The sequence below is a fragment of the Scyliorhinus torazame genome, chromosome 16, assembly GCF_047496885.1.
Source record: "Scyliorhinus torazame isolate Kashiwa2021f chromosome 16, sScyTor2.1, whole genome shotgun sequence".
Taxonomy (NCBI): Eukaryota; Metazoa; Chordata; class Chondrichthyes; order Carcharhiniformes; family Scyliorhinidae; genus Scyliorhinus; species Scyliorhinus torazame.
In genome coordinates this window covers 25,149,775-25,162,001 of record NC_092722.1, presented here as the reverse complement: position 1 = coordinate 25,162,001, position 12,227 = coordinate 25,149,775, and the positions used below count along the sequence as shown (strand labels likewise).

Sequence of the window (12,227 nt, the reverse complement as noted above, 5' to 3'; positions counted from 1 at the left end):
AATCAACATGCAGTGCAATTTGGAGGGACCTTGGAGATGATGATCCCAGAACATTGCTGATTTTTTTCTTCCTTGGTGTATGAGCCTCCACAAAGGAGCTGATCAAAATAAACTTTCTGTACTGTATCTTCTGTACTGTATCTGTTAAGTGGCAGGGACCCCTTAAACTGCTCTCTGTCCTGGATGGTGTTCAACTTGGGTGTTGCACTCATCCAGCCGAGTAATGGATATCCCGTCATGCTCTGAGTTGAGCATTGTAAATGCTGTGGAGGCTTTGATGGTCAGGAGGTAAGTCACTTTGCAGAGTACCAACTGATTCCCTGTTCTTGTAAGCACGGTGTTATGCCTAGTCCAGTTCAGCTTCATGTTATGGGCAGCAGCTCTCAACTCTGAGGCATTAAGATCATGTATCAAGTCTGGAGCAAGGATGTGCTGAGATCTGGAACCAAATGTTTCTGACTGAACTTGAATTGAGTATCTTTTATTGATAAGTCATTTGAAAGCACTATTAAAGACCCCTAAACCACTTCATAAATGTTTGAAAAGAGGCGAGTATGGTAGTAATAGGCCTGGTGAGATTGATTCAATTTCTGTGGTGTGAAATACCTGGGAAATCTTTCACATTTGTTCGGAAGATAGTAATGTCTTAGCCCCACAATAATTTGGGTTGGGGGTGAGGGGGCTACTGGCAGAGGCAATGTATCTCCCTCTTTATCAAAATTCCTTCATTAGTCATGATCTGACATCAACCCGAGAGCCTTTATGTCTAATGCACTTAGCTGCTGCTTAATCTGATGTGGAATGAGCCAAACTGTCTGCCCGCTGGTATCTATGATAGGGACCTTACAAGGAGTCCAAGCAAGATTGTCTACTAGGCTCTTGAGGATGATGACGTGTTCGAACCCCTCAACCTTTTCTCTTGCACTTGTGTTATGGGTCCATCGTGGTTGAGAATCGAGATGTTCATGAAGGCTTCTTTGTGTCTTTCCCATGTTGTTCAATATTCTAGAATGTACGTCGTAGAGCTACAGAAGTTGGTAGGAGGAAGGCAGTGGCAGGTGGTATTTTCACTGGGCTAGTAACCCAGAGACCCAGGGTAATATTCTGGGAACCTAGGTTCAAATCCCACCAGGGCAGATGGTGAAATTTGAATTTAATAAAATCTGGAATTAAAAGTCTAATGATGAGCATGAAACCATTGTCGATTATAGTAAAAATTCTTCTGGTTCACTAATGTCCTTCAGCGAAGGAAATCTGCCGTCCTTACCTTACCTGGTCTGGCCTACATGTGACCCCAGACCCACAGGAATGTGGTTGATCTTAAATGCCCCTCAAGGGCAATTAGGGCTGGGCAATAAATGTTGGCCCAGCCAGCGATGCCACATCCCGTGAATGATTTGTTGCTTCTGATGTTTAATGCACCTTTAGCCCCATGTTTTATCTTCATCGAGTTTGAACCCCTTTTAAGAAATGCACAATTATGCTTCCGGCATATCTTTCCCTATTCTATGTTGATCCAGGACTGGTCTCATGTCTGGCTGATTATTGATTACTGATTACTGTGCTGAGCCATGAAGCCGCATATTGTGGTGGTATACATTTTGGAGTATCTTGATCTGCCCACCTTCGTTCCCACTTGGGTCAGTAGCAGTGCAACGTTACATGTTGGATGATATCGATATGAAGACAAGATTGAAAGGTCACAACGGTAGCATTAATCCTATTTCTGTCTCCACAGATGCTGCCAGACCCACTGAGTGTTTCTAGCATTTTCTGTTTCATGGCATCTTAGAATCTATTTTGGCTTTGTAATATTAATAGTAACTGCTAAGATTAACTCAATTTTAGGTCTTCCCTTTCAATTTTGTCCTCTTATTCCCTTCAGTCCTCTCCTATTTTTGTTATTTTAATTTTGCTTTACTTAATCTAATTGACACTCCCGTAATTATGTACTGTGTACAGTATTAGTCACCTTATTGAAGGAAGGGTGTAAATGTGTTAGAAGCAGTTCAGAGAAGGTTTACAAGACTAATATTTGCAATGGGTGGTTTGTCTTATGAGGAAGGGTTGGACAGGATAGGCTTGCATCCGCTGGGATATAGAAGAGTAAGAGGTGACTTGATTGAAGCATCTAAGATCCTGAGGAGTCTTGACAGGCTGGATGTGAAGAAGATGTTTTCTCTTGTGGGAGAATCTAGAGCTAGGCGCCACTGTTTTAAAAAAGAGTGAGATGAAATTATTTAAAATGGAAATGAGGTGAAATAATTTTCTCCTGAGGGTCATGAGTCTTTGGAACTCTCTTCCTGAAAAGTGGTGGTGGAGGCAGAGTCTTGAGTATTTTTAAGGCAGCAGTGAATAGATTCTTGGTAAGCAAGGAGGTGATGGGCTATCTGGGGTAGGCAGGTGTGGTGCTTGTGGTGTTTACCCCCTTAAGGGCAACACAGAAGATGGTCACCTGGCTTGGGGGACAATTTAGGTAATCGCCCCAGGTGGTGGAGTCTCCTCTTAGGCAGAAGACATGTTAGGGGTTGGCGGTAGCCAGTGGGCTGCTCTAGGGCAGCCATGGGGCTGCTGGTCTATGTACAGTTTCTCTTATTAATAAATACCTTTTGTTTTTCTAATGAAGTATGTGAATGTGCATTATAACATCTGGCGACGAGGATAGAATGGATTATGATGACACAGCCTCTGGCCTGATGCCTGTGAGTATCCTGTTTTAATCAAAGTCTTTAGAAAAATAATTCACTCAAATGCTTCTGTTTAGGTGAATAGACCCATTTGAGATGTTGAAATCTTGCCAGACCCTGAGGGGTGAACACGGAGCTGGCCAGCGTAATGGGAAGTTTAGAAATGTATATAGAGAATGGTAGCAATGGTTGCACTAAACCGCAAAGTTCTGAAATTGATAAGAGGAGAAGACCTCAACTTGTTCAAAAGAAAAGTATAAAAGTTTGAAAACCACAACTCCCTACAACTTGGCGCATCAGAAGAGGGGAAGCCAAACAAAAAAAAACTGCAGAGATTTCTGGGAAGAGCTTTCCATTAGTAAAAGCAAGTTTAAAATTTTTTAAAAAGATTTAAAGGACAGAAGCAGTCAGATTAGTGGCAAAACTTTAAAAGTGCACGAAAACACACCAGCTACTGACTGAAAAAAAATGACAGTCTTAAAGCGGCAATGCATCTAAAGTCGTAATACATTTAATGTGGCAATGCACTTAAAGCAGCAACCACAAGAAGAAACAAAAGGCTATGGGCAGGAAAACCGGAGAAGACCCTGATAGAGGGCAACTCTCAAACAAGGCCCATAAGCAACAAGGACCTCAAACAAGGCAACAGAAGGAGGACCGAGAAAGACCCCAGTGGGAGGGCAGCAAAAGACCCCACAGGATTAGCAAGATATAGATTGTCACAGATATAGGTTGAGACGCGATGGATTTAGAACTGAGAGGAGGAACTACTTCTCGCAGAGCGTGGTGAATTTATGGAACTCGCTGCCCCATAGTGCGGTGGAATTTGAGTCATTAAATGGTTTCATGAAGAAGATAGATAGATTTCTGATTTAAAAAAAAAAAAAATGTTAAAGGGATATGGGGAACGGGTGGGAAGGTGGATTTGAGACCAGGGAGAGATCAGCATGATCTGATTGAATGGCAGAGCAGGCCCGGAGGGCTGAATTGCCTATTTATGCCCCTAATTCTTATGTCCTTGTGAGAGAATTGCAGAATGGAAACCAGTCAGCATTTCGTCAGAGACAGACCTGACCAATAGTGAAGCCAAAAGGTTTAACTGAAGTGAAGGCAAGTAGAAATGGAAGTTTCATTTGTGAAATGTACATGTCCAGTAAGAACATGATGATGAATCTTCTTCGGAATGATTGCAGAAATTAACAACTTCAAGTTAAACTGTTGAGCATAGAGGAATTAGCAAAAAGAATTAAGTTCCAGAAAAGACATTAAAACAACAAGATGAAATGACTGACAGCAAACTTAACTTTATTTTATAAATTTTTGCAATATTTCTGAAACAAGAATGAGAAATTAATGTGACAATGGAAAATAAGCTGAACTCCATGAAGCACAATTAGAAAATAAGAACAAGCCGAATGAAGAATTAGTTCAGGAGAATAAGAGCTTGCAGAAGGAAGCTTGGCAATGAGAAATAAACTGAAGAGGTAAAAAACGTTGACAATAGAACCAGCAATTCAGACAGAAAGAAACTGAGATTACGTGCCAGAACAAGATTGCTGAAATGGTCACACTGATAGCAAAATACAAGAACCGATGCAATAAAATGGTCGATGAAAAAGATGCTGAACTGAAATGCTGGAAAGAGAAGAAACTGTATCGCAGAAACAGAGTATCATGACCATTCCTTCACATGAGACAGACCAAGATTGTGAAAGAACAGTCAGGACATATGCCTGTTGTATTGTGATGATATGTGCCTGCATGCATTATAATATCAGGTGCTTGCCAGATCAAGGATCAACGTGGGACTGGAGAGTGGCACCACCCACAGATGAAGTAGGTAGTCACGTGGTCAGAGACCGTTTAGGCAAAACTCGGTAAGAGGAAAGCCTGCATGGAAGAGTTACATGCAACTCTATATTTGTAACTGTACATAGTTAAAGCCTGCTAATAAAAATGTTTGTTTTAAAAAAAAAACAACACAATCCTCAAGATCTCATCAATGAGACTTCACTACTGCAACAATAAAAAACACATATTAATAATAATCTTTATTGTCACAAGTAGGCTTACATTAACACTGCAATGAAGTTACTGTGAAAATCCCCTCGTCGCCACATTCCGGCGCCTGTTCGGGTACACTGAGGGAGATTTCAGAATGTCCAAATTACCTAACAGCACGTCTTTCGGGACTTGTGGGAGGAAACTGGAGCACCCGGAGGAAACCCACGCAGACACGTGGAGAAAGTGCAGTCTCCGCACATACAGTGACCCAAGCCGGGAATCGAACCTGGGACCTTGTCGCTGTGAAGCATAAGTGCTAACTGCTGTGCTACCATGCCGCCAACATATGGCATGGTGTCATAATATGGAACCATAAAAGCAGATCCATCTCGAACCCTGGAATTATTGTCTCTGAGACTAGACCCCTGTCATGCCCAGCAGACATGGAGGGATGATCGTTCGTAAACATGTGGATCACTTGAGGTATAGTGAGACGCTCTAGCCGTGTTGCCATCAAGAAATGTTTTTGAACCTGTAAACACCGAAGCATCTGAGTACCTGATCAACCTGTTATAGACATAACGGATGTCTCCGTGGAAGCAAGTAAGAATGAACTGCCTGTGCCAGAAGAGGTACCCGTTATTGCAGTTCCCGTTAATGTTGCTTCTGTAGAAGCATCTCCAACTACAGAATTACACCATTCTACAAGAAACCGAAAACCCCATCAAAGATCCTGTTTATAATTGTCCAACACACGTGTATAATGTTTTATTAGAATTTAGGTCAGAATGTCTTTGTTGTTGAAGATTGTATAAGGGAGTTAAAGGAAATGGTTGTGGTGATTGTCCTTTTAAGGGCAACACAGCAGAAGAGGGTCACCTGGCTTGGAGGACCAATTGGAACTGAGTGTGTAATCACCTCGGGGGTGGAGTCCCCTCTCAGGCAGAAGACACGTGTGGACTGGAGGCAGCCTGTAGGCTGCTGTAGGGAAGCCGTGGGGCTGCTGGCCTCTGTACAGTTTTTCTCATTAATAAATACCTTTTGAGTTTCTAATGAAATCTGTGAACGTGTGTTATTACAGCGGGCTGCAGATTTGAGGTTACTATCATATCAACAATGAACTTATATAAAATGGCAGAGTTTCAATACAGGTGTATGGTTTGATAAGACTGAAAATGGTTTAAAGGGATATTGAGAAAAGGTAGGGAGGTGGATTTGAGACCAGGAAGAGATCAGCCATGATCTGATTGAATGTCAGGGCAGGCTCGAAGGGCTGAATTGACTACTTCTGCTTCTAATTCCAATGTTTCTATTATGTGTTTAGTTATGTAGAGGCAATTATTAATTGTGGGGAGGTGGTGTTGTAGTGGGTAACATCACTGGACTAGTAATCCAGAAGCCCACGCTAACGCTCTGGGATCACAGATTCAAATCCCTCCATTGCAGCTGGTGGACTTGAAATTGAATGAATAAATCTGGAATTAAAAGCTAGTCTAATGGTGGCCAGGAAATCTGCTGTCCTTACCTGATCTCTACAATACTCAATGATAAACGGCCTAGCAAACCACTCAGTTGTATCAAACTGCATAAAAGGAATGAAACTGGATGGACCACATAGCATTGATCGATGCAATGGAAACAACAATGGTGTGCAAAACTCTGTTGGCCCTGTAAAATCCTCCTTATTAGCATCTGGGGGCTCGTGACAAAATTGGGAGACCTGTCCAACAGACTAGCCAAGCAACAGTGTGACATAGTCATACTCATGGAATCATACCTTTATAGACAATGTCACCAGTACTATCGACATCGATGGGTCTGTCCTACGCCACTGACCACAGGTAGTGGCACAGTAGTATGTAGTTGGGAGTGAGGTGTGCTGGGAATCCTGACCATTGATCCCATGAAGTTTCATGGCACCAGGTGAAACATAGGCAAGGGAAACCTCATGTTGACTACCACCCTGGATCATCAAGGGCGGCACGGTGGCACAGTGGTCAGCACTGCTGCCTCACAGCGCCAGGGGCCTGGGTTCAATTCTGATTTGGGGTGACTATCTGTGTGGAGTTTGCACGTTCTCCCCGTGTTTCCTCCGGGTGCTCTGGTTTCCTCCCACTGTCCCCTCTCACCTGATAAATCAGTACTCCTCCATATTGAACACAATTTGGAGGAAGCACTGAAGGTGGCAAAGGTGCAGAATATACTTTGTCTGGGGGGGGCTTCAATGTCTGGTGAGCGGCTTGGTAGCACCACTACCTACCAAGTTGATTGTGCCCTAAAGGACAAAACTGCTAGGCTGGATCTGTGGCAGATGGTGAGGGAACCAACAACAGGGAAGAACTTAATTGACTTCAACCTCATCAATCTAACTCCAGGCTAAAGTCCAACAGATTTGTTTCAAATCACTAGCTTTCGGAGCACTGCTCCTTCCTCAGGTGAATGAAAAGATATGTTCCAGAAACATATATAGAGACAAAGTCAAAGACGCAAGACAATGTTTTGAATGCAAGCATTTGCAGGTAATTAAGTCTTTACAGATCCAGAGATGGGGGTAACCCCAGGTTAAAGAGGTGTGAATTGGCTCAAGCCCAGGCCAGATGGTGGGGGATGAATGTAATGCAACATGAATCCAAGGTCCTGGTTGAGGCTCTACTCGTGTGCGGAACTTGGCTATAAGTTTCTGCTCGGCGATTTTGCGTTGTCGCGCGTCCTGAAGGCCGCCTTGGATTCATGTCGCATTACATTCATCCCCCACCATCTGGCTTGGGCTTGCGAAGCCCAATTACCATCACTTCATTCCCCCACTATCAACATCCTAGGTATTACCATTGACCAGAAATTATACTGGATCATCAAGGGTGGCACGGTGGCACAGTGGTCAGCACTGCTGCCTCACAGCGCCAGGGGCCTGGGTTCAATTCTGATTTGGGGTGACTATCTGTGTGGAGTTTGCACGTTCTCCCCGTGTTTGCGTGGGTTTCCTCCGGGTGCTCTGGTTTCCTCCCACGGTCCAAAAATGTGTAGATTGGCCATGCTAAATTGCCCCAAGGTGCAGTTACCGGGATAGGGTAAGGGATTGGGCCCAGGTAGGGTGCTCTTTCAGAGGGTCAGAGGTGCAGACACAATGGACCAAATGGTCTCTCTCTGCACTGTCGGGATTCTGTTCTATGATATAAATCCAAGAGCATGTCAGAGGCTGGGTATTCTACAGAAAGCAACTCCCCCTCCTGACTCCCCAAAGCCTGTACACCATTGACAAGGCACAGGTCAGGAATGTGATGGAATACCCTCCACTTGACTGGATGAGTGCAATTCCAAAACATTCAAGAAGCTCGGTACCATTCAGGAAAAAAACAGATTGGCACTCTATCCACCATCTTCAACATACACTCCCTTCACTGCCGATGCACAGTGGTAGAAGTGTGCATATCAAGATGCATTGTACCAACTTACCAAGGCTCCTTCACCAGATTGATTCTGTTTCACCAAGTTGATTCCGGGGATGAAAGGGTTGACGCATGTGGAGAGATTAAACAGTTTGGGCTTGTACTCACTGGAGTTTAGAATAATGAGAGGGGAATTGATCGAGGTATATAAAATACTAAAAGGGATTGATAAAATAAACGTAGACCAAATGTTAACCCTTGTTGGCCAATCTAGAACGCGAGGCCAGGGGTATAGGTTGAGAGGTGGTAGATTTAAAACTGAAATGAGGAGGAACTACTTCACGCAGAGGGTGGTGAATTTGTGGAACTTGCTACTGTGGTGGAGTCTGAGTCATTAAATTGTTTCAAGAAGGAGATAGGTATATTTCTGATAAAAACGGGCTAAAATGAAATGGGGAACAGGCAGGAAGGTGAATTTGAGACCAGAAAGAGATCAGCCATGATTTGATTGAAAAGCGAAGCAGGCTCGAGGGGCTGAATTGCCCACTTCTGCACCTAATTTCTATGTTCCTTCAACAGCATCTTCTAATACCGCAACCACTACCACCTAGAAGGAGAAGGGCAGCAACTGCAGAGGAACACCACCACCTAGAAGTTCCCCTTCAAGTCACACACCACCCAGGCTATATCGCTGATCCTTCACTGTCATTGGGTCAAGAACCTGGAACTCCCTTACTTACAGCACTGTGGGTGTTCCTCCAACACGAGGATTGCAGCAGTTCAACAAACAACAGACCACCATCTTCTCTAGGGCAATTAGGGGTTGATAATAAATGCTGGCCTAGCTGGCAATGCCTACATCCCAAGAGCAAATTAAAAAAATTACTTGTCTTTAACTCCACTTTTTCTACTAATTCATATTTGTAAATAAAGAATATTACGTTTGGGTCCCTTCTCGGATGCATGCTATGTTTATTTCTGCGAGCTTCTTTGATTTTGTCATTAGCAGATTGTTCCTTTCACAAACATAGTTTGTCTTCAGTACCTTGTGTTCTCTCTGATGTGTATGTTGCATCATGTTCTTCGACTTGTGTTTGTTTTATCTTTTGTTAATCAAACCCGTTTATTCTTATGGAAATTTAATGCACGTAAGGGAAAACATTTTGGGAACAGAGGGACTGTAGTCTAATTTGATTAGACGTGATTGGTTCAATCTGTTCCACTTTTGCAGTGCTGTATTTTTATTTGCATTATGCTTCACCTGGCATGGAAACTTTCTTTGAAGACAACGCTGGCCCTTTCATGTCTTATACTTGTCTAATTGTAAATGTTGGTGCAAAATGCATACCAAGTAATCAATTATGATTTTTCTTTGTGGCATCCGAGAATCACCTGTCTAAATTTAATTTTGTAGCCTCAGTGCCCGGCGGACTCAGCACAACGTTTATGTACTGAGCCTTATTAAGAAATGGCTCCCATTTAAACTAAATCCAAATATTATACTTTTTAAAAAAATAAATAAAAATTGTAGTTGCTCTTTTTCTTCTGCCCGGACTAAGTGGCTACCTTGGTTTAAAAATCACTTCACATGGATATTTTCCAAATAGTGTGTGCAAGCTTTTCCACCTTCGAAGCAAACTATTTAAAACTGCCATTCGTTGATCCGTAGAAAAATTAGCAGTGGATGAGGAAGTTGGATTATCTGCATCCAGAAATCCTTTGCATGGGTGTAAATTAAATGTTGTTACTGTCGACATTAGTGTTTCTTCCTGTTTCTTTATAGCACACAAGAATTTTCAACTATTTACAAATTAAGGTTGGGCTATGTTACAGATTAGATAATTTTTAGAATTATGAGAAAAATAAGCCATGGATATGAATGCTGCTGCAGTGATTTCTTCCTGGTCGGTTGGATTATGGTTAATTATGGCCAATGAGGGCAGCACAGTGGCGCAAGTGGTTAGCACAGTTGCCTCACGGCGTCGAGGTCCGAGGTTCGATCCCGGCTCTGGGTCACTGTCCGTGTGCAGTTTGCACATTCTCCCCGTGTTTGCGTGGGTTTCGCCCCCACAACCCAATAGATGTGCAGTGGAGGTGGATTGGCCACACTAAATTGCCCCTTAATTGGAAAAAATAAATTGGACACTCTAAATTTAAAAAAGAAAATTATGGCCAATGCTTGTTAGTGTCTGTACAGAACTTTGCTGCAGGATTTCAATATTTCCTTGATTTTATGCAGGATACATAACTCTGGGTGCACAGACCAATTTGATGCTCGTATATGCGACTGTGAGGCATCCCCACCTTCTAAATTTTCTGCCTTTACTGATGATCCACCCTGGCTCCATCATTAGCCTTTACATTCCGTATTCCTAAAGTTTCCTATGTGATAATGCTGCAGGAGAAGCAAGTAAAAATGTTGAGGAGTAAAGTGAACAGAGATTTTAAAAATGAAGTAAGAGAATGATTAAAAATAAGTAGAGAGTCAAGTTGAGGAGGGGCAAGAGAGAAATAGAAAGATCAAAGTATGGTTGCAATAAAATATTTATAATTTTTACTGCAGTTTTCTTGACTTATAATATTTTATCTTCCCCACTAAATGCAAGTCCTGCTCTTACTTTTCTCTGCCCCACCTCCTAACTTTGCTGTTAAAATAAAAAGTTTGCATTCATATAGTGCATATCATGTCCCAAAGTTCTTCAAACCAGTGAAGGACTTGAAATGCGGTTACTATGTTTGTTATGTAGGCAAACACAGCAGTGAATTTACACACGGAAAAATTCCAGAAACGGAACATCAATGTGGCGTTATGGGTCTGGACCACAAGCCCAATTTTGGTTAAGATTCCAGATTAGAACCCAACTATTTGCATTTGGTAAAACTGAGGAAATGTTACAGCACCACAGGAGTGATAACACTGACCAGTAGACAACTTTTATATTAAAACAAACTTTAATTTGAACACAGACTAAGCACATTAGCAACAATGAAATAGCTTTACAGTTAACAGTTACAACATCTTAACCTGCTTCCTGAAACCTGCCTCTACATTCCAATTAAGCAAACAGATATATAAATAAAATACAACTTGTGTACATAAATAAAATACAACTTGTGTATAAAGTTAACAGCCAGATTTTACTTGCTTATCTTGGTGCAGATTTCTTGGATAGAGAAACTGTTGCTTTAGGACCAAATTGAAAACCCTCTGCTCAGCTTAGAGCCCTGGAAGCAACCACTTTGCCCAAACGGACCTGGCGCCTCCCACTAGCTACACCAGCTGCACTCAAAGCACACAACATTCTTTTTTTCCTTATTACAAGATGGGACTTGATTTGTTTAGCCAGGCTCAAACTGTTACAACATTACATTAGCTCTCTATCTGCAAACAGGTGAAATGGCAATGTCTGCACTTATTGTTCAATCTTTAATTGTCCTTGTAAAAGTGATGGTGAGCCACCTTTGTGATGAATGTAGGAATTTCAGATGTATTGTAGAGTCATAGATGTTCACAGCATGAAAATAGGCCTTTCGGCTCAACTTGTCCATGATGCCCAGTTTTTACCACTAAGCTAGTCCCAATTGCCTGCATTTGGCCTATATCTCTCTATACCCTGCTTTCCCATATAACTGTCTAAATGCTTTTTAAAAGAGAAAATTGTACCCGCCTCTACTACTGCATCTGGCAGCCCGTTCCAGATACTCACCACCCTCTGTCCCTCTGGACCCTTTTGTATCTCTCCCCTCTCACCTTAAACCAATGCCCTCTAGTTTTTGACTCTCCTACCTTTGGGGAAACATGTTGACTATCTACCTTAGCTATGTTCCCTCATTATTTTACAGACCTCTATAAGATCACCCGAAGCCTCCTACGCTCCATATTGGTATTTAATAGAGTGCAGGTTAAAGGCCTGGGTTAGTGTGTGTTTGACTGCTGCAGCCATGTTTTAAAGAAATCCTATTTCTTTGTGCAATCACTCCTGGAGCAAGGTATCCTTTCCTCACAGTCTTACAAAATTAAAATAAAATATTGGTCTTTCTGTCCAGTATCCTAGCCACTGTTGGGGCCTGGTCTGGGATCATAATACCGTCTTAAACTGTTGCAGTCTGTGTGGTATAAGTATATCCACTGTTCTGTTTGTTAGGAAGT

The 12,227-nt window shown here is 42.3% G+C and overlaps 1 long non-coding RNA gene across 1 annotated transcript in view; it reads left to right on the top strand.

Annotated features, from left to right (window-relative positions):
- LOC140392632 (uncharacterized) overlaps positions 1-10,604 on the top strand; it is a 147,704-nt gene extending 137,100 nt beyond the window's left edge. The window contains exons 3-4 of the long non-coding RNA XR_011935404.1: positions 2,627-2,702; positions 8,657-10,604. This is a non-coding gene — a long non-coding RNA (uncharacterized lncRNA). The remainder of the gene's footprint in view (positions 1-2,626; positions 2,703-8,656) is intronic.
- The last annotated feature ends 1,623 nt before the right edge of the window (positions 10,605-12,227 follow it).